We start from the raw sequence: 7,857 nt of genomic DNA on the forward strand, positions 1-7,857 counted from the left end.
TCAAAACCTTCTATTAGTGGGAACATTTTTATGATTTTACATGAGAAATATTTCTATAATGTAGGCCTATATTTAAAAAACGTCTTTTTTTTTCAATTAAGACTTGCAGAACTAAAGATGTCATTTAAATATTTATGATCTGTAGGTGCATCAAAATAATAGCTTTCTTTTTTTTTAGTTGGCACAGTTTTGCATCTCTGGCTTTTTTTTTTTTTTCCAACAGCCTGTGACATTTTAAAGTATCTCTTCATATGCCCAGGGGATAACTAAATTATTTTATATTGATTGTATTTTTGACAATGTTTTTTTAAAATAGTAAGTGCCAATAAAAAAGAGACTTTTATTTTCAAATTTAAAAAGCTACAGATTTTTTTTTACCATAAGCTTATCTCAGGTCATTTACAACAGAAAGACGTGGGGTGGAGTGTCGCTGTGGGGAAGCCCTGCATAAAATCACACTTCGCTGCAAGGAGATTCTACTCCCAAAATGCCCATAACAACATCTGCTCAAATGGGAAACTTGAATCTGAAGAAAAAATCTCCCGAAATAAATGATACCCGGGTCATATGTTAGTTACACTATTGCAAAGTGACAAATAATAAATTACATCAGGTTTGATGATTTCTATCACAACTTTTTGTTTCACAACTTTTTGGCCTGCTCAGGTGTTTACTCATTAGGTTTATGAGTGTTAGTTCAATAGCTGGCTCTTGTTCTATAAAGAGGTAATTCAATCAGACAGTATGCCTATAAATTGTACCAACACAGCCGGGGTTAATCTCTAAACAGTCTGAAAAACAGCTTTTCAGCTGTCCTTAATTTGACTGAGGGTAGCAAAGCGGGAGAGAGGAAATACCCCACAAAATGTTTCTCTCTCAGGCTACTGTCGCAAGTAGACATTCTTCCTGAGGATAGTATTAAAAAAAAAAAAGCAGTTGCTACTATAAATAAGAAAGGAGGAGAGAAAAGACCTACCAAGTCCTGCTTTCCTAGAACTTGTATGCACCATGGTTCTGACAGGTCAGCTAGATAGCAGCTGAGGCTTTTCTGTAGGAAGATAAGGGGAAGGGACTCTGCTGTCCCCTCATATTATGCCCATTCACGTTGAACATTTCATTCCAATCCATTTCACGATCAAGAGGTAATGGGAATCTTGCCACTAAAATGCCACCATCTCTGGAACCCAGGGCTGGAAGCCAACCAGCCCTTTGGATATCTCAGTAGGAGGCAGAGAGAAGTTTCTGCTGAAGGACACCAGTACAAATGCCTTTTATGCAAGGGGACATGGGAATACTTCAAATTATCTACCTTCAAAAGCCGAGTGTTTGAGTGGCTCCCGAGAACGGATTCCTGAGTCTGTGAAATAGAAAAACAAAGGTGTTCAGGGCTGGGTAACGGGACCAAGACTTTTCCCAGCTGTAGAATTCAAGGATGATGCAAGGGAGGTGCAACAGAATATAAAACAAATCGTGCACTGGAGGGTGGAAATTACAGATTTGAAAGTTAAGTGTCAGGAACAAGAGAGATATGAGTCACTGGAATTTACAAATTACTAAAGGAAACAAAGATAAAGAAATTATGAGGGGAGTCGTGATGCTGGTAGGAAAGTGGCATTTGTTCATTGCAAAGCCAGATGACAACAAAACTCTTTATCAACTCAGGAACAGGTAGTAATCATGGGAGACAACAGCAGATAACAACATTTATCTGTGACTGACAGGCACAAAATTGGGTGACTGGCAATTATGTCAAATGGTAGCACAGATTTTTCTTCCCCCTCAAAATTGTAAATCAGAGAAAATCAGGTCTGGAGGTTGTTCAGTTGGTAGTAGGGGAGGCAGTGAAGATTGCTTTAATAGAAGGCATTGCTGTTCTAGCCTCAGGGAAATGGCTTCTCTCTGTGCCAAGCACCATGTTTCTCTTATGTGAAGGCAGAAAACATCTCTGGCCTTTTGAACTTCAGTGTGTGGATGTAAAATATAATACGTGTGAGGAGAAGTACATAAACATCTGTATAACAACTACAGACTCTCCTTCCTGACCACGAATCCCTCCTTCCCCAGAGGTCCTGTCCCAACTTCTAGTGGAACAATTATCTTGCTTTCTTTTATACTCCTATCACCTAGGTATACTCCCTAAACTATGTAGTTTAGTTTTGTTTATTTTTGAATTATATATATTTTTTATACCTATAGATAGAAATGAAACCATATTCTAAGTGTCTTTTGGGTCTGGATTCTTTTGTTCAACTTTTTTTTTTTTTTTTGTTAAAGTCATTCAGATTGCTGTGGTTAGGAATAATTTGTTCACTTCATTGCCAGATCATATCCCCATTGTATGACACTGTTACAGTTTATCCATTCCATTGTTTATAGGCACTTTGGTTTGTCACAGAAATTAATAGCAAATCACCTCCCCTGTTCTCTCCTGGGTACCTCTTCTTCCTGGGACCATCTGGATTGTAGTTCCCAGCCTCCCTTCCAGTAGGGTATGGACATAGGTTCTGGACTGGCCCATAAGAAACTTCTCCATATGATCCTCCATGATCTCTCCTTTCCACCTAGACTAGACATGGCCTCTGGGTGAACTTGAAAGCCATGTATGGAAGATGGGAGAGCCACATAGTAGAGAAATGCTGGGTTCCTGAGTCTCCAAGAGGATGAGAACTGCTCAATAGAACCCCCTGACTAGAAACATTCACATTGACCTATTGTGGGAGTAAGAAATAAACTTTCATTATGTCATGCTCTGAGATCTTACAAGTTATTTTAACAGCAGCTAGCTTCACCTTGACTAATAAAGAGTTGTTTCCATTTTGGGCAATTATGAACAATCTTGAACATCTATCTTGCTGAACATAGTCTGCTTTTCTGCAAGGGTATATGCTTGGGAAGGGAGCAGCTGGTCAAGGACTGTGTATTATCTCCAACTGTGTGAGATAATGCCAAACTATTTCCGAAATGTTTGGCCACATTACAATCTCATTAAGAGTGTATCAGAGTTCCGAGCTCTACATCCACATCAATAATTGGTATGATCAGAATTTTTACCTTCTGCCAAACGGAAGGGAATATAATCATTTCTCACTGTGGCATAAAATTTGCATTTCCGTAACAAGTAAGCTTGCTCGTATTTTCACGTGTTTATTGGCCATTTGGATTTCCTCTTATATGAGATCCCTGTCCAAATGTTTGCCAGAAGTTATCTTGGGGTATCTATTTTTTGTGCTAATAGGATTTTAAAATATATTCTGGATACTAGGCTTTTATTAATTTTATGTCTTGGCAATTACCTTCACCCATTTTCCGGCAAAAACTGTCTCTTCAGGTTTTTTTTTAATGCTGTCTTTGGTAAATATAGTTTTAACGTAGTAGAATTTATGAACTTTACCTTTATGGTTGGTATTTTATAAATGTCTTCATTAAGAAATCCTTCTCTTTCCAGAGGTTTTAAATATATTCTCCTATATTAGCTTATAAAATCTTTATAGCTTTGTCTTTTACATTTAGCTTTTTAATCCATTTATAATTATTATTTGCATATTGTATAAGATAGGAGACCAGTTACAGTTTTCCCATATGGATTCCCAATTGTTTCAATATCATTAATTGAAAACTTTTCAATTTTTCTCACCGCTCTACTTTGCTACTTTTGTCATATATCAAGCGTTCATACCTGTAAGTGTGTGTTTTGAAGCTCTCTAATCTAATCCAGTTGTCTATTTATCTCTGCACCAATTTTACAATATCTTTATTATTAATAGCTTTATGTCTTTGTGTCTGGTATAGCAAGACATTCTAAAAATTCCTTATTCAAAAGTGTCTTGAATTTCTGAAGTCCTTCCATTTTCCAATGAATTTTATGATCATCCTGAGTTATTCTAAAACAATTACATATCATTAAGTATGTAAATAATTTAGGGAGAATTGACATTATTGAGTCCTCTAACCCATGAACATGGCATATCCCTCCAAACATTTAGTTCTTCATTAATGTCTCTCAATTGATTTTTGTACATTGGTTTTTACATCTAGATACTTCCCAAATTCAAGTTAATTCTAATAATTTGTTAGAATAATTTTTTATAGATTATCTTTTTCTACTTAAATATTATCCACAAATAATTAGCTTTATTTCTTCCTTTCCAATTCTTACAACTTTTATTTCTTTTGCTTGCTGTATTGTCATCCTCATCTATTTCTCAATATCAGAGGAATACCTTTTAACAGTTTACCATGAAATCTGGTGCTTGCTGTAGGGTTTTTATAGATATCAGCAGTGGTGGGATTCAGCTGGTTCACACTGGTTCAGCAGAACCAATACCGAATTTTTTGTTGAGCTCAGTTGTTAAAATGGCACTTGTAATCAGGGTTCTCTCTAAGGTGGGCATCTGGGAAGCCATCCAATGTGGAAATCACAAATTACATTCCTTACTCTTTTTTAATGTTCATCTGTGCAACAGTGTATTCTAAACTCCCGTAGTGATGTTCATTCCATCCGTAAGTGAAAAAAATTGCAAGTGAGGATGCCAATCAAGAAGCAGTATGGAGGCCCTGGCGGTTGGCTCAGCGGTAGAGTGTTAGCCTGGCGTGCAGGAGTCCCGGGTTCGATTCCTGGCCAGGGCACACAGGAGAGGCACCCATTTGCTTCTCCACCCCTCCCCCTCTCCTTCCTCTCTGTCTCTCTCTTCCTCTCCCGCAGCGAGGCTCCATTGGAGCAAAGATGGCCCAGGAGCTGGGGATGGCTCTGTGGCCTCTGTCTCAGGCGCTAGAATGTCTCTGGACGCAACAGAACGACGCCCCAGAGGGGCAAAGCATTGTCCCCTGGTGGGCATGCCGGGTGGATCCTGGTCAGGCGCATGCGGGAGTCTGTCTGACTGCCTCCCTGTTTCCAGCTTTGGAAAAATGAAATAATAAATAAATAAATAAATAAATAAGCAATATGGAAATATCTTAAGTAACAGTTTTATTGTTTTTTTTGTCAGGTATTACTCTGATATTTTTCATTAATATTTTAAAACTCTTTTTTATACCATAATGTACCTCTTTTATTATTCTTATTTAAGTATTAAATGCATGAAATAATAAACTACCTTTTGGTAAATCGTTTTTTTAATACTTAAAATGTCATTAGGGCAGAGAACCAGTTGTTAAAATATTTGGATCCCACCACTGGATATCCCTTATCATATTAAGGAATTTTCCTTCAAATTCTGGTTTAAGAATTACTTTGATTATCAAATGCTAAACTTGCATACTAATATAAACCCCACTGGATCATAATGCATTATCCTCTTTAAATGATGGATTTTTGCTTACCAAATTTTTCTTAACGATTTCTGCATTGATATTTATAAGTGAGATTGGCTCTGATTTACCTTTGTCATCTCTATTCTTTCTGAAGTTTTCAAATAAAAGTTATATTACTTTTGCTTGACCAGGCAGTGGTGCAGTGGATAGAGTATCAGCCTGGGACGCCGTGGACCCAGCTTCGAAACCCCGAGATCACCAGCTTGAGCATGGGGATGCCAGCTTGAACATGGGGTCATAGACATGACCCAAAGATCGCTGGCTTGAAGCCCAAGGTCACTGGCTTGAACAAGGGGTCACTGGCTCGGCTGGAGGCCCCCCCCCACCCCATCAAGGCACATATGAGAAAGCAATCAATAAAAAACTAAAGGGCTATAACTACAAGTTGATTCTTCTCGTCTCTCTCCCTTCCTGTCTGTCTGTCCCTATCGCACCTCCCCCCTTCACATGTGCACTAAAAAAAAAAAGGTTATACTATACTAGTTATGTATTAGGGGTGTGTCCATTTAATATCAAACATATGGAAAGTGGTTCATAATATCCTCATGTTCTGTTAATTATCTGAAGAATTTATAGTGATGTCCCTTTTTTCATTCTTTATATTGCTTATTTGTGCCTTTTATTTTTCTTGATCATTCTCAATTGTGATTTGTCATTTTTATTAACCTTTCAAACAACCAACTCTTTTTTTGATCTTCCCTATTGTATATGTCTTTTCTATTTAATAAATTGTTTTTATAATTTCTTCCTGTTGCTTTCTTTGAGTTTATTTTGCTATTCCCTTACATTTTTAAAAACTAACTTAATGTTCACTTAGTAAAAGGAAAGAATAGTGACATCATCTGCTATTGCACGGGGTTGAAGAAGGTTGAAATCTTGCTTAGTATGAACTCTCATTAGCAGCTGTATAAATGGAAGATCATGAGCTCCAACACTGAAGATGCTCATTCAGATATCATTTATTTTAAGAATAAATGAGAATAAGTTCAGATGTCGTTTACTTTAAGGCTTAGAAGGGAATACAGAAGTCCCTCTACAGCTTAGGGCTTGTAATCCTGATAGTTGCTATTATAAGAAAATTTGAAATTAAATAGCTTGGGATTTAAGGGGGGAAATATTATTGAGGAGCCAAGAGAGAAAGAAAATCTATAAAAGCCCACTAAATAGTAATGTATTTACTAAGCTAAAACAAGAGAGACCACACCTTCAATAAAGGTGATTTCAATGATGTTTTATATACCTTAACTAGTAATAATGGAATTGTCTCATTGGTTTCCAATGATGATCTCTTGTTCTACAGAAACTCTTTTTTTGCAGTTTCAGTAGAAGACTTGTAAATTCACTGTGTGTCCGTATGCACGTGTGCACATGCCCGTGTGTGTGTGTGTCTGTGTGTAGGTATGCATCCTAACCCTTCTTTCTGCCTGGGTCTCATTCTTCATTTAATGGCTAATGCTCTTCTGAATTAACTTTTCAGGAATTATTGAGTTCATCTCCAACAATTGTTCTTATATTTCCCACTCCACAGACACTATTGGAATGCATTTATAAGCCCTTGGTTTATCTTTCTTCTTCTTCCTTTCTCCTATGAACACTTATTGAGTGCCTGCTGTTTATTGTCCAAGCATTGTTGAAGAGTCTGAGGGTAAAACAATGAAAAAAAATAGAGAAAAATTTCAGCTCTTGTGTAGCTTATGAATCTAGTGGGACTAGGCAGACATTACCAAGATAAACGAAGAAAATATAAATACCAGATGGTAGTGAGTGCTCCAGAAAACATCAGTCAGGTAGAGGGGAACAGAGGGCACCAGTTTGTGGAATGTGGCTGAGGGAAGTTTGCAATTTACATGGTCTAACCAGGGAAAACCTGACTGAGAAGGTAACATTCAAATAAAGTCTTAAGGGGAATGAGGAAGGGGCATGTAGTTATAAGGATTCTGGAACAGAGAACATTCCAGGCAGGGGTCCACAAGCAAATGCCAGGTTATGGGTCCCTGTAGAGATCATGGTAAGACTTTCAGTCTGAGGAAAATGGGGAGCCATGGGAAGTTAGGAGCAGACTAGTGACATGATATGACTTATAAGTTAGGAGCAGACTAGTGACATGATATGACTTATGCTCTAACAGTATTACTCTAGTAATTATATAGAGAATAGGCCAGAAGAGGGCAAGGATGGAAGTAGAGAGACCAGTCAGCAGGCTGTTGGGATTGAGTCAGATTCTAGATAGACGTGTTGAAGACAGAGAAGACAGGATTTGTTGAGTCAGATGAGAATTCTGAGACAAAATGTGAGATCAAAGATTGCTCCACAACTTTCTGGCTTGAACAATTAGAAGAATAAAATTGACATTAGTGGGGCAGGGTAGGGAGAAGGAATAGGTTTGGAAGCTGATCAGGAGCTGAGTCTTGGACATGCTAAATAATTGTGTAAGGTGAACAAGTGAAGTACCTGGACAGCCTGAGTCCAAACAGGTACAACGTAGGCTGTCATTATAAATGTGGGAAGTATAAGCATAAAGATACAGCTTTATTATGAAATATTTTT

This window comes from Saccopteryx leptura, chromosome 6 (assembly GCF_036850995.1).
Source record: "Saccopteryx leptura isolate mSacLep1 chromosome 6, mSacLep1_pri_phased_curated, whole genome shotgun sequence".
Lineage (NCBI taxonomy): Eukaryota > Metazoa > Chordata > Mammalia > Chiroptera > Emballonuridae > Saccopteryx > Saccopteryx leptura.